This window comes from Scyliorhinus canicula, chromosome 9 (genome assembly GCF_902713615.1).
Source record: "Scyliorhinus canicula chromosome 9, sScyCan1.1, whole genome shotgun sequence".
Lineage (NCBI taxonomy): Eukaryota > Metazoa > Chordata > Chondrichthyes > Carcharhiniformes > Scyliorhinidae > Scyliorhinus > Scyliorhinus canicula.
This window is the reverse complement of record NC_052154.1, coordinates 53,578,178-53,591,655: the sequence shown is the minus strand read 5'-3', so window position 1 is coordinate 53,591,655 and position 13,478 is coordinate 53,578,178. Positions and strand designations below refer to the sequence as shown.

At 41.1% G+C, this 13,478-nt stretch overlaps 1 long non-coding RNA gene across 1 annotated transcript; it reads right to left on the bottom strand.

Annotated features, from left to right (window-relative positions):
* Nucleotides 1–3,219: 3,219 nt before the first annotated feature.
* Nucleotides 3,220–4,791, bottom strand: LOC119970973. The gene is made up of 3 exons (XR_005461706.1): nucleotides 4,710–4,791; nucleotides 3,498–3,681; nucleotides 3,220–3,394 (listed from the first exon to the last, which is right to left on the bottom strand). It is a non-coding gene; the product is annotated as an uncharacterized LOC119970973 (long non-coding RNA).
* Between the last annotated feature and the right edge of the window lie 8,687 nt (nucleotides 4,792–13,478).

Below are 13,478 nucleotides of genomic sequence, written 5' to 3'. Positions count from 1 at the left end.
TTGATAACAAACATGAAAACATTGTTCCAATTAGGGATTAGACGATGTTACTAGGTTTACAGATTTTGGAATTTTAAAAATGTACCCTTTATTGTACAGGACGTAGATTTTGTAACTTGTTTTTAACTCTGACGTGGTTCTTTTTAGCTTTTAAGTAAATTAATTGATACCTTTCTCAGCATTAAATATGCACCATTGTGAAGCAAATAAATGTGCATTTATGATCCACATTGTCAAGTAATTTCATCTCTGTAACCTGCTCCAAACACCTGTCTTTAAATTGCTTTGTCAAATTTTGGACCAAACAGATCTCAGCAGTGGTCCCGGGTTCAATTCCAGCCTCGGGTGACTATGTGGAGTTTCCACATTCTCCCCGTGTCTGCGTGGGTTTCCTCCGGTTGCTCCGGTTTCCTCCCACAGTCCAAAGATGTGCCGGTTAGGTGGATTGGCCATTCTAAATTGCCCCTTAGTATCCAATGATGTGCAGGTTAGGTTAAGGGGTTATTGGGATGGGGCGGGAGAGTGGGAGTGGGTGGAGTGCTCTTTCAGAGGGTCAGCGCAGACTCGATGGGCCGAATGGCCTACTTCTGCACCTCAGGGATTCTACGATCACCAGATCTATATGCAGTTTGTGTTACTCTGACAGTAATCATTCACAATTTACCCATCAGATCATTTTTCATTTAGTGGTGTGGCACACCTCAATGTTAGCACAGAAATGGAACATGTCCCTTTCTCTTTCATTCCTGGCTGTCTCTGCTGGAAGATCAAAAGAATCCTTCACTGCCTTGAGAGTTACATTTAAGGTATTTACATAGTGCCTAGAAACTAGATCAATAGATATTGATTATGCGTACTTATGAAAAGAGATAATTCCCATTCTAGTAGAAAGTTATTTGCTAGCACAAACATAAAATGAACAAGGTAAAACACTGCGTGCTTTTCAGTGAATACCCTGAGTGACATATCAGAGGTGATTGATGTGATCTTTCTCGATGCCACACATTCTATAACTGAACTAATTTGATATTCCAGAAACACACTTATATAGGTTTTGAATTATTGCTATCTCGTAGCATTTTCTGCAGCTTTCTTTCCCCACCACCTCCCACCCCCATGGGGTACATTCAATTATACAGTGAATTCCCATTGGCTATTGGATTGAATGAATGCTGAGAACCATCCAATAGTGTGACAAGTATTTAATATACTTGTTTCAAACCTGCAGGGTGCATTGATAAGCTAATACTAGAGCAGCTGTATATTATTTTCATGCCAGCCATATAACTGACCTTTTTTGGTAGCGTCTTCTCACAGATGGGCTACTTGGCAAGTTTTTAAGCATTATCTGCATTAGCTCTTGTGATGCTGCTGTGATCCAGTCACGAATGTAGATGACCTGTTTGTCTTGTGGCATAATATTCTTTACGGAATAAATAATTTTAAATAGATATGATCCCACAAGGTGTCTGTCATTTTGAGGAAAAAGGAATAAATTAGCAACACAGGTTTTAATAAAAAGTTTCAATCTTAATTCTGTTCTCCTACGTGCCAACAATCACTGTATTCTATTACAACACCCTGGGCTAGGGAGTGGTCAATTCCAGCCCCCCCTTGACCCAGAGTTGCAACAGAATTGAATGAACAAATAATTCAGGGCAGCACGGTGGCGCAGTGGGTTAGCACTGCGGCTTCACGGCGCCGAGGTCCCAAGTTCGATCCCGGCTGTGGGTCACTGTCCGTGTGGAGTTTGCACATTCTCCCCGTGTTTGCGTGGGTTTCGCCCCCACAACCCAAAAATGTGCAAGCTAGGTGGATTGGCCACGCTAAAATTGCCCCTTAATTGGAAAAAATGAATTGGGTATTCTAAATTTATTTTAAAAAAAGAATGAACAGATAATTCTTAGAAAAATACCTGCAGTATTTGGTCCTTGGCTCACCAGTAATTACAGTCACGAGTAAATTTTGTTAATTTACACATTTGTAAATTTAAACACAAATACATTTTATTGATAACAAGAACTATTATAAATTAGACAGCAAATATAACTGGTTAACTATTATCTAATTACTAATCCACCCCACTTTAACATGCCCCCACCCTCTATGTACACACACACACAACAAACAAACACAGTGGGGAAGAGAGGGGTGAAAATAATAAAGATGAAAGTAAAAAGATAAATCTTTGCTTCAGATAGCTATTTCTAGCACCTTTCTTCCCTGCAAACTTTTCTTTCAGTTTGAGATTTTCACTGTAGATCATTCAGGTCTCTCCAGTTTCAGAAATACAGCAGCGTTTCTGGAAAGAACACAAGAGCGAGAGAGAGAGCAGGACCTTTCCCCCAAATCTCCAGGATTCAAACTCTGCTTTTTTTAGGTCTCTGGAAATCACCCCACTCAGGCAGGATCCAACAGCACCTTTTACTAGGATGAATACGGCCTATTGGCCAATTAATTGGCCCTCAGCCAACCATTCGAACCGAGTCTCACCCAATCTCTTGGATGTCAGAGAGTCTGAGCTCTGTTGCTTGGAAGCTAGCAGAATGTTCTTTTTAGTAATTTTTGAATTCCTTTCTTCCGCTGCTGGATACAAAGATATATGACAATTAAACATCTATGGATCATAACGATAATGGCAAAAAAAAAGTAAAAGAGGAAGTAAGGGAAGCATTAGGAAGGACCGTGAAAATTTGAATAGTAATTAATTGTGGAAGTGCTTTGCGATGCATCAACATGATCAAGCATCACATAAATGCAAGAATTATTAATTACAGTATAAACCTATTGCAGGATTGACCATAATTTGAACCATTGCTTCAAATTACTGAGTTGAAAATAGTCCAACTGGAATATTTAATTTTACAAATAATACTGTTTGCAGTTAAACTTATGGTATCAATGTATAAAAGATTCTTTATGGACCATGAGCGTCTCTTTGCCAGCAGAGAAACCAGAAATTTCTCCAAATTCCAGCATAAATTATATAAACATTGGGACTACAGGTACTTTACTAGAGAGGCCGCAACAAGGCAATGCTAATGGAGAATGACATGGTCGATGCAAATCATGAACTTTATTAAGAACAATATTTGAAAGTAATTCTATCATAACGAGATTTGTATGAGGATCCGTGTACACACAATGTACACTATAGTTTCATTTCAGCATATTGGATCATTGTTTCTCTGTAATAATTCAGGAGACAAAAGAGAAAGTAAAGACATTTTACAGTGATCGAACCGGAGGCTGATGTGGATTTGCTGTGAAGAATGCAGTTACAATGCTTGCGTACTTTTCATTTTTCCTTTGTTTTTGATTATGTATATGTGTTAGAATTTCATGAGCAATCGTGGGAGTTCCCATCCTTCTGGCATATGTGAAGCCTTTTTTTCTTGAAAGAATGAGAGAACAATGATATCATTATGCTTCCATCTACTGGGGTCATTTTAACCTAACCCACCAGTTGGAACACTAGTTTTACATCCCACCATTACCTTCAAACCTTAAAGCCTCCTACAATCTCTCGCAGTCCATTATCGCTGTCGATTTGCGGGTTGATACTCAGTTTGTTTCACTGCACTATGAAGGCACCTTTCTTGGCCATCAAGTCCTGACTCGAACCTCTGCGGAGTTTCTGGCTCAGAGGCAGGGACACAATCCATTACATCACAAGACCTCCTATTAAGTAAACAAGCAGTGGCTATGAGCTCCACATTCAGTTTTACTGTCATTCCCTCCTCTCCAATGTGCTCTACCTCTATTCTGATCAACCCAGTATAGTTCATCAGTAGGCTTGTGCTTTAATAAAGTTGCTTTCTTCTTTTATATAGCTCATTTATAGATGGCCCGCTATCAAAGCTCTTAACTGCATACAGTTGACCCAATGCACTTCTCTTTAAGTAGGTTACCATTTGAGTGAGTTGTCTGTGAGTTTTCCTTTGTAATGTTCAATGATACGGTTAATAATTGGAGCTTGCGCTATACTGGAAGAAAAGTTTCAGAGTTTTTTTCCTGTGAATAAGTCTTTAATTTGAACATTTCTCTGAGAGCACCGTGGCTGCTTCTTTATAGCATGAGCGTAAGAGCATTACCTCTTGTCTTAGCACTTCAAAGAGACTGTGAGGCGGAGCACTCCTTATTACGTGTTTGCCAGTTGTGGTACTTGAATGGTTTTGACTAAATGACTCAATAAAGAAAACTCTTCAGTCATATGTGACCCAGATGGTCATGGTGAATTTATATAATCTGCTGCTTTTATTTATTATTTGTACTTAACATTTTTGAGACGTGTCTTAAGTGAATATAAAACATAAATGTTCGAGACAGGACTCCCTGTAATAAAAGCTTTGCAGAAAGGCTTATTTCATTCTTCACCAGCAGTTGAATAGATTTAGTCAGTGTTCTGAAAAATGTCATTGATTTTAATTGGATATAGCTCATGTGTCCAAACAAATTAAAGTTATGAAAAGCACTGAAGTTATTCGTCTAACAGTGAAATCATTCTGGTGTGTTCTTCTCTGGACACAGTGTTATTTCCTTAAGTTAATTCTGTTATGTTTACCGTATTTTTATAAAGTGCTGTTTAATATTACAGTTAACTAACAAACCCTCACTGTGTAGTTAGAATGAACGAGAAGCAGAGAAAGTGAGAGTTGTTCAATTTCTTATGATTAATGTACCTTTCTGCCAAAATTTAAACTCCTTACCTTGCACAATGACAACACAGTAAGCCGATTTTACTCTCTGGATTTTATCCACTAACTCAGCATTGAAGATAAGACTGCAACAGTGAATAGCTTTCAGACTAAACAAAGGTTGTTTTCATAAAAAGGTCAGTGCTGAGATCTTGTCATTGTGATAACAGGAAGAGGAAATGACATATTAACTGTAGTATCCATCTTGGTGGTCCTTGCCACCGAAGTTGGCAAATCCCAGTCGATCAGTTCATGTTACAGTAAACAAAATGGTGCAGGGTTGAATAAATCAATTCTAATCAATAAGAACAACTGAATAGTTATAACTGCACAAATTAAATTATTTTATAATTCTAACCGAAGGCCTGACGTGGAAAATTGAGTTCCTTTTTTAGATTTTAACATGATTGAAATAGCCTACTTTTATTGCTTTGCAGCAGACAACGTGGCCCTTAATCTAACATTGAGCTTTTCTGTTGTCCATTGATCTTACAGGTCTACTTGATGGTTTTTCTTTGTCAGACGTTAAGCGTACAGTAACATGCACTGTGAATACAACAGTTTCAGAATATTCCATGGTTCCCTGTATTTGTACAATCTGCTACCACATGGGTGGAAAATGACTTCTACAAGGATAGCTATGTATTTCTCTGGGTGATTTTGGTGCAAGTTATTATTTGCAAACAGCTCCACACACAAAACTTTTAATAGAAACTGATCTTACTGACAATCTAATACTGATGGTTGCTGTTGTTTCCATTAATTATGCTTCAATGTATTTATAATTTGATTTTAATAATTTACTAACAAAGGTGCCTTGGGCTTATTTTTGATTTACCTGACATTTAATGATACAAAGAAACCAAATCGGAAGCATTTTCTAAGACTTGAACACTCATGATCTAGCCCTCAGATGTAATTTTTTAAGATTCCTCCTCTTTTTCTCATTTCCCCTTTTTTCTTGGTAATTTCCTTCCTCCTGTTCCTCTAATTAAGTTACTGAGCGGGGAGGCCCAAACTTCTCCACAACTAGTACCTGTTCCATCTGAGTATAGTAACCAGAAGAGGGCTCTCAAAGCCTCAATTGGCCGGGCCTCGATAGCTCAGCCCCTCACGACAAGGAAAATCTTTTAAATCTAGTTATCAGGTCACAAGCTTTCAAGTTCCAAGTTTGTCCACTTTAAGAAAATTAACCAGGAATAGCAGGCGGGAGTCAGGTGCTTTGGGCTGTGCAATTTTGAGTGGAATGGAAAGCAGTGAGAATCCATGTGTTTATGAAGAAGTTTATTGGTCGAAAATGAATTTGCCTGTAGTTAGTGGTGTGATGGAGGTACAAGAAATGGACTCACCTTCTGTAATGCACCTTATAATACGTTCTACATTGGATCTAGGACAAAAATGGCACATTTAAAGTTTAGAGAATAAACAATGTGATATATTTAAAGCCCAATTGTGATTGGTGAAATGGATAGTTAAACTTTGCTCTTGTAAACTTGTAAAAAAGTCCATGCAAAATGAGGAACTGTAAATCAAGAGCAGTCAGAAGAGTTCCCTACATTGTAGAAAATCATAACACAATATAATTGGCTTAATGTTGCTTTTTTTTGCATCACCAATTCATTTAATTTATAATCGGGTAGCATGAATTAAACACGAGTTGATAGGCAGTAGGACTATCCTTTGTCTGGCATATCGTGTGTTGAACCTGGCCTGTCATTTTAAGGATCTGCATGGGGTTGTCAACCCTCCTAGAATGGCTGCGAATCTCATGGAATTAGCATTAATCGCCCGATGGCCAAAGAAAGCCTTCCGGGAGATTTGGAACTGCAGCAACTGTGGCGAAAGAAGCAGGCACGCAGGCCGGACTTGCCAAGACAGACTATTGTTCTCTTGTCTATATTTGTTTGGTTTGCGCAATCATTGATGCAGCTAGCTGACTTTGGTGCACACGTGTGGAGCCTGCAACGGCAACCTCAGTGTTTGCCCAATGATCAGACACTCCAGCTGGCTGCTGATTGGATGCGGCCCCTTTGCTTCGGAAAGTGCAACATTGTAGGTCTGTGATTGTGACTGGTTACAATGGCTTTCCAGGCCATGACTTTTAAATCATCCAGGGACAGCAAGAGATGGAGCTGGGAGTTTATAGGCAGCATCCTTCTTTACCCAGGATAGACCCAAACCAGGGGATGGGGCTTATCATCAGAATAACGCACACTTCTCATGTTGATCTCTTAGGCAGGGAGATATTTCAGACAGAGGTGATGTCCTGGAAATGTGTTGGCATTTTTAAGCATTTCTAGGCCTGTTCCCGCCACACTGCTGGCTTTCCGTGATGACACTTCCACCGATGTCTCCCAGAATATGTCCAGCCAGATGTGGCAACCCTAGATGTAGATTAGAACATAGAACATAGAACAGTACAGCACAGAACAGGCCCTTCGGCCCTCGATGTTGTGCCGAGCAATGATCACCCTACTTAAACCCACGTAACCCGTATACCCGTAACCCAACAATCCCCCCATTAACCTTACACTACGGGCAATTTAGCATGGCCAATCCACCTATTAGGCACCCGCTGAGGGAAAGTAGAAAAAATGATAACATTCGAAGGTACATTATGAAGTTTCTGTAGATTGGCAGTTGCTTAGAAATTTACAGGTTGAGGAGAGGCCAGGTTATCAGGGTCTGAAATTCATTAGTAGCTCAGCAGCCTTTCCTTCATATATTAGATGTTTTAAGATGTGATGGACATGTTAAACACCAAATATTGGATATATTATTTGAGAATACTCTTTTAAAACTGTTGCTGTTTACTAATCAAAATGAAGGCCTTTGCTTGTCTGACTACATTCCTTTCATGTTTATGTAACTGAGTTACGGGAAAAAACAAATTGCCGACTGCAAAATGTTGACTAATATTAACAGATATACAATTCTATTTACTTCTGAAAACACGGTAAATAAAGAGTTGTTCTGTGGTTCACTTCATTTGAGTAAATGCTTTGTGTACTGCTGTGCTTTGGAAATATGCAATGAAAAAGATTGCAAAGATGTTCAGATTAGAAAATGTGTTTTCTGTAAATGGTAAATGAATGCAGTTCTCTAAAGATCAATATGCGTGCCTATTACTTTGGGTGTTAATTTATAATTATTTTTTCTTTTAAAGTAGGGGTCTTCACAAATTAGAGTGAATCTGTGCGTCAGACAGAATGTGTAGTGCATTTAATTGGGATACTTTGGCAAAGTAGTTAGCAAATGGTGTAGCTCAATAAAAAGCAGTGTGTAACCTGCAAATAAACAGGATGTTTTTTTTTTGAAAAGTTTAATATTTTCATATCTCAGGGGATGAATGGAATTGAAATGTTCCATTAACTAATGGAGCTCTTCAAAATATTTAAGCTTTATGTCTACTGACTGAAAGTCTCAGAGACTTCAAAAATAGAACTGTGTTCACTGAAGTAGAGCAGCTTAAGGGGGTCAATCGAAAGTCTTGAGAGGACTTTAGAGGGTACATGGTGCAAGATTATTTCTGCTGGTTGTTAATCAATAAGAAGGCAGCATAAATTCAGAATAAAAACAAAATGTTGGAAATACTCAGCAGGTCTGGCAGCATCTGTGGAGAGAGAAACCCACGTTTCTGTCCAATGACTGTCTGTCAGGCTAAATTTAGGATTAAATTCAAGAAGTGGATATGTCGTTAGGATGCAGAATGCGTTGTTGCAAGTGGTGATCAAAGCGAGTTCAATCACAGCATTTATGAGGTTAGATAGATGTGCATTCAAAAAGGAAAAATAAAATTGAAGGTACCAAGAAAGAAAAGAGATTGAATTAGAGGAGTTAGCTTTGATTGCAGTTAGTAACGGCACAGATATGATAGACTGAATGGTCTCATCCGGTGACTGAAATGTTACAGTGTTTAAGAATTTGAACAAAAACTTAAAGATTGAGGGTAGCACAGTGGCAGTGGTTAGCACTGCGGCCTCACGATGCTGAGGTCCCAGGTTTGATCCCGGCTCTGGGTCATTGTCCGTATGGAGTTTGCACATTCTCCCCGTGTTTGCGTGGGTTTCGCCCCCCCCACAACCCAGAAATGTGAAGGATAGATGGATTGACCATGCTAATTGCCCCTTACTTGGAAAAAAAATGAATTGGGTACTTTAAATTTATTTTTAAAAACATTGTAGCGCTGCAGTTAGCAACCAAAGATGCATTTCTATTTTAGTCAGTATTAACGCACAGGGAAGTTTTGCGAATTATGCGCGCTGTTTTAAAAATGTTGTTGCTTACCAACAGAAAAAATGAACACCTATTGCAAGTCCAAGCTTAGAAAAAAGGATGGGAACTCGGATTATATTGCATAATGACACTGAATAATTGAAGTTATTCTGTCTATAGCTGTAATAAGATACTTAGCGGGCTTTTGTTCAAAACAGCGATTGTATTAACACAAAGTTACAGATGTCAAACTCTCGTATTTTTTTTAATAATGTAGAATATCATTTTCCATATGTGCTTCTATTTTTTACATTTTTCAACATATTAAAATAATACAGATCAAATTGTGTTAAGCTAGTCGTAGCTTTTGTGATGTTTCTTGCTGTGTAACCCTCTTTACAGACTTACCAACAGTGTTTTTATTGTGATAGAAATAAGAGCTGCTTCGAAATTGTGTTGAATGGCAGACTAATCAAAAATCAATAATTCCACTTGAAAAGACCCAATATGCTATGTTGCGGATTATGTAATTTGATAATATCAATCATAATTGAGTTACATGCAATCCATCTGACTTTCAGTGCATTGAGGTCAGGAGGGGCCACAATGCCTCACTTCCCATCAATTACCACATATTAGGAGAGCTCTGGTTTCACTGAGCATTTCCACTGAATATTATTTATAGAGGCAGACTTTAAGAGGCACAGCAGAGGCGATCAATAGAGTACAGTTCTACTGTCACCGCTTTAATGGCAGCTGTTATGCTTCACAGTTTGATCAATACTCAGTCTCCTCAGACACAGACTGAAACCACAACATCCAAAGGCTGAGTAAATGACACCTTTGTTATGATTCAGGTATGACAGGGCATTTCAAACATCATCCCAGCAACCTATGGCAGAAGATATTAAGTAAAGGTGTGTCCCAAAAAGCACAAGAGCCTCTGGCACTATTGCCTGAAGGACAATTAGCATATACAGTATCACCAAGCAAATATCTTGCTGGAACCTGTTTGAACTGTAGCAGATTGATCCGCGAGGACATTGAACTGGGCTGAGAATCAAGTGTAGAAGCTAAAATCAATATTGTATTAGAATTACCAATAACCCATATCAGTAGTGATTATCCCTTTTTTACTAAAAGGCACTGGTACAGTTTGAAATAAGAGGCATTGTCAAATTGTATTGGACACCCAGTAATAAAAATACTTGATATCTTGCACAACATCATCCAGTTATTTTCATCTTTTACAGAGCTTGGTGGTCATTTAAAAAAACATTGAAGTTCAATTTTTGAGCATATTTGAGTTCCGTTAATTGTTGCAGTTTTTTTAAAAAGCTTTGACTCATGCCCAGATAATTCCTTCACCAAATACCTCATTGCTCTTAAAGAGATCTATCCTTTCTCAATGTCCCAAATCCTTTTATATTCTGTAATTATCTGGAGAACTCTGATGTTAGAATATTTGCTGTCATTTTGTCCATTTAAAAAAAAACTTCATCACTAAGTACCAATAAAAATGTTGAACTTTTTCCATTCTCCCCGGGTGGTCTGCTTGACAGCTTTGAGCAGCTATCTCTTAGAGATGAAGCCAGCACGCTTTAAGACTTGTAACCAGTCTGGTGTGTCAAACATCTTCACCCAGCAAAACTATTTGTTATTTATTGGGTGTAGGAAACAAATTGTGCTTTATTTATGGAATATATGACAGGCGTGATTTTCTGGCCACGCTGCTTCCGAAAAGCAGTTCAATATGGCGCAGCGTGGCTGATAAAAGCCCAGAGACCCAGCTCCCGAGATCTACCCAACTCGCAATGTCTCGCGAGATCTAACATGATCTCGCAAGAAGTTGCGATGTAAATCTCACTTTTTAGGAAATCTGCATATTAAAGCTAGACAGCTAGTCTCACTTTAATGTGCAGTTCCCTGAGGCATGGGCTCAACCTTCTTCGCCTGGGAGATGCACTGGTCTCCACAAACGGGGGATTAGATGGAATAGCACTTGTGGGGTCTCCCAGGGGATCCGAGGACCTAAAGTGCTTCTCTTTGGAGATGGTACCCTGTTACTGCTGGTGCCACCTGGGTAACCTGGCACTCTGGCAATGCCACCTGGGTGCTAGCCTGGCACTGCTAAAGTGCCAGATGGCACTGGCAGGGCACTGCCAGGGTGGCACTGCCAAGGTGCCATGCTGGTATTTTTTGTACGGTGGTGATCAGGCTGGGGTACCCTGGTTTTGGCGGGGGGGGGCTCCCATTTTGTGTTAGGGCTAGCGGGGGGTCAAAGATCACTTTAGGGGCTCCAAAGATCGGGACGCCAATTAAAAAGGGCGTCCCGTTCTCTCGCTACACTGAGGGGATCTGCCGAGCGGAGCTCCTCAGTGCACAAAACATGTGCTACGTGCAGCCTCAGCCACGCATTCTCCACTGAGGCTCCTATCTAATGTGAGTGTCGTTTGATAGCGTTGTGTTTCTCACCGCTGCGAGCACTGGGAATCGCTTGGCTAAACATGCTCGCTATGGGACTTTGTTCTTATTTAGTTAAACCGCACCCGATGTGTAAATTTGATGTTGGAAACTTATATAGCAATACCTACCTTGGGTAATACTCAATATTTCTTTGCATCCTATCATTGGAACTTTTGTTTAGAATACAGTAATTGAACATCTATGTTATCTCAAATAAGCTGCAGACGGTAACAGTTTACATGTTGTTCCTTTTTGGCACCCCTTCCCCATTCCATCCTCCCTTTGCACCCTGCCTCCCCACTTCCCCTCTTCTGCAGTTTTCCGATCTTAACCTAGGCCATTTCTTTCAGGTGGTTGTTCAGAGTTTGTCTTTTACTTGTGGCTTTGCGTTGGTCCCTCTGATCCCGTGTCAGTCGCTCTCTGGTCTCCCCTGTGGTATTTCCTCCGGTCCAACCCCCCTCCCACCGTCTCATTCCTGCCTGCTTCCTGTAGTCCCAGTGGCTCCCATGTGTGTCCCCGCCCCTCATTCCCCCCCCCCCCCCCCCCCCCCCCCCTCACTCTGTCAGTTGTTGGATTCAAAAGTACTTGGAACAGGTTGGGGAATGGCCCCCAAGCTTTGTGGAAGCCATCTTCAGACCCTCAGATGGTGTACCGATCTTCTCCATGTGGAAAAATTCCGATTGGTCTGCTAGGCTGTCTGCAGCTGTGGGTGGTGCTGCTGATCACCAGCTGAGCAGGATTCTCCGGTTGGCAATCAGAGAAGCAAAGGTAAGAACATCAGCCCTCTTCCCCATGTGAAATTCTGGCTGGTCCGATACCCCGAATCCTGCCACTCTCAGGCAAGGCTCCATCCTCACCCCCACAACCTTGGACATTGCCCTGAAGAAGGCTGTCCGGAGTCCGAACAGTCTGGGGCATGCCCAGAACACGTGGGTGTAGATAGCCGGGCCCCTCTGCCACCGTTCACATTTGTCCTCCACCTCCAGCAAGAACCTGCTCATTCAGATTCTGGTTAGGTGGGCTCTGTGTACCACTTTGAGCTGCATGAGGTTTAGCCTTGCACAGGAGGAGGTGGAGTTGGCCCTGCTCAGTGCTATGCTCCGGAATCCCCACCCTACTTCTGTCCTTGATCCTTCCTCGCATTATTTCCTTGTTTCGTCCAGTCGGGAGCGGGTCCTTTCTAAATGTCATCCGTATATGTCCCCACAGTTCCCCTTTCCCAAACTGTCCATGTCCAGTAATTCCTCCAACATTGAGCCTCTCGAGGCCTTTGGGTAACTTGTCATCTCCTTTCGTAGAAAGTTTTTGATTTGCAGATGTCGGAGTTCCTGTCCGTTTGGTAGTTTGAGTCTTTCCGTCAGCTCTTGCCTCTTAAAGGTGGTGTCTGACATAGCTGGTGGAAACCTGTGGTTGCTGCTGATGGTAACACACACCCGCATGCCCGCCCACGCACACACACACACACACACACACACACATCTCTTTTCTCTCCCCACAGATGCTGCAAGACCTGCTGAGATTTTCCAGCATTTTCTCTCTGGTTTCAGATTCCACCAACCGCAGTAATTTGCTTTTTTAAATAATTTTGTCTCTTGGTTTGGAAAAGGCCTTGGGGATGAAGATCGGTATGGATCTGACCAGAAAGAGTAACCCAGCAGTACCCTCCCCATTAGGGAAAGCGGGAGTCCATCCCATCTCTGTATAGGTCCGCTTTAATTTCCTCCACCAGACTGGTGGGATTCCACTGTGGATATGTGTTCAGTCATGGGCAACCTGGATCCCCAGGTAGCGGAATTTATTTTGGGCTATTTGAAATGGTAGACCCTCCAGCTCTGCCCCTCCCCCTCTCGGGTTCACCAGGAAAACAAGGAGAAAGAGAGTGAAACAGAGTGGAGGAAGGAGAAAGGGAGTGAAACAGAGTTGAGGAAGGAGAAAGAGAGTGAAACAGAGTTGAGGAAGGAGAAAGAGAGTGAAACAGAGTGGAGGAAGGAGAAAGAGAGTGAAACAGAGTGGAGGAAGGAGAAAGAGAGTGAAACAGAGTTGAGGAAGGAGAAAGAGAGTGAGGAAGGAGAAAGGGAGTGAAACAGAGTTGAGGAAGGA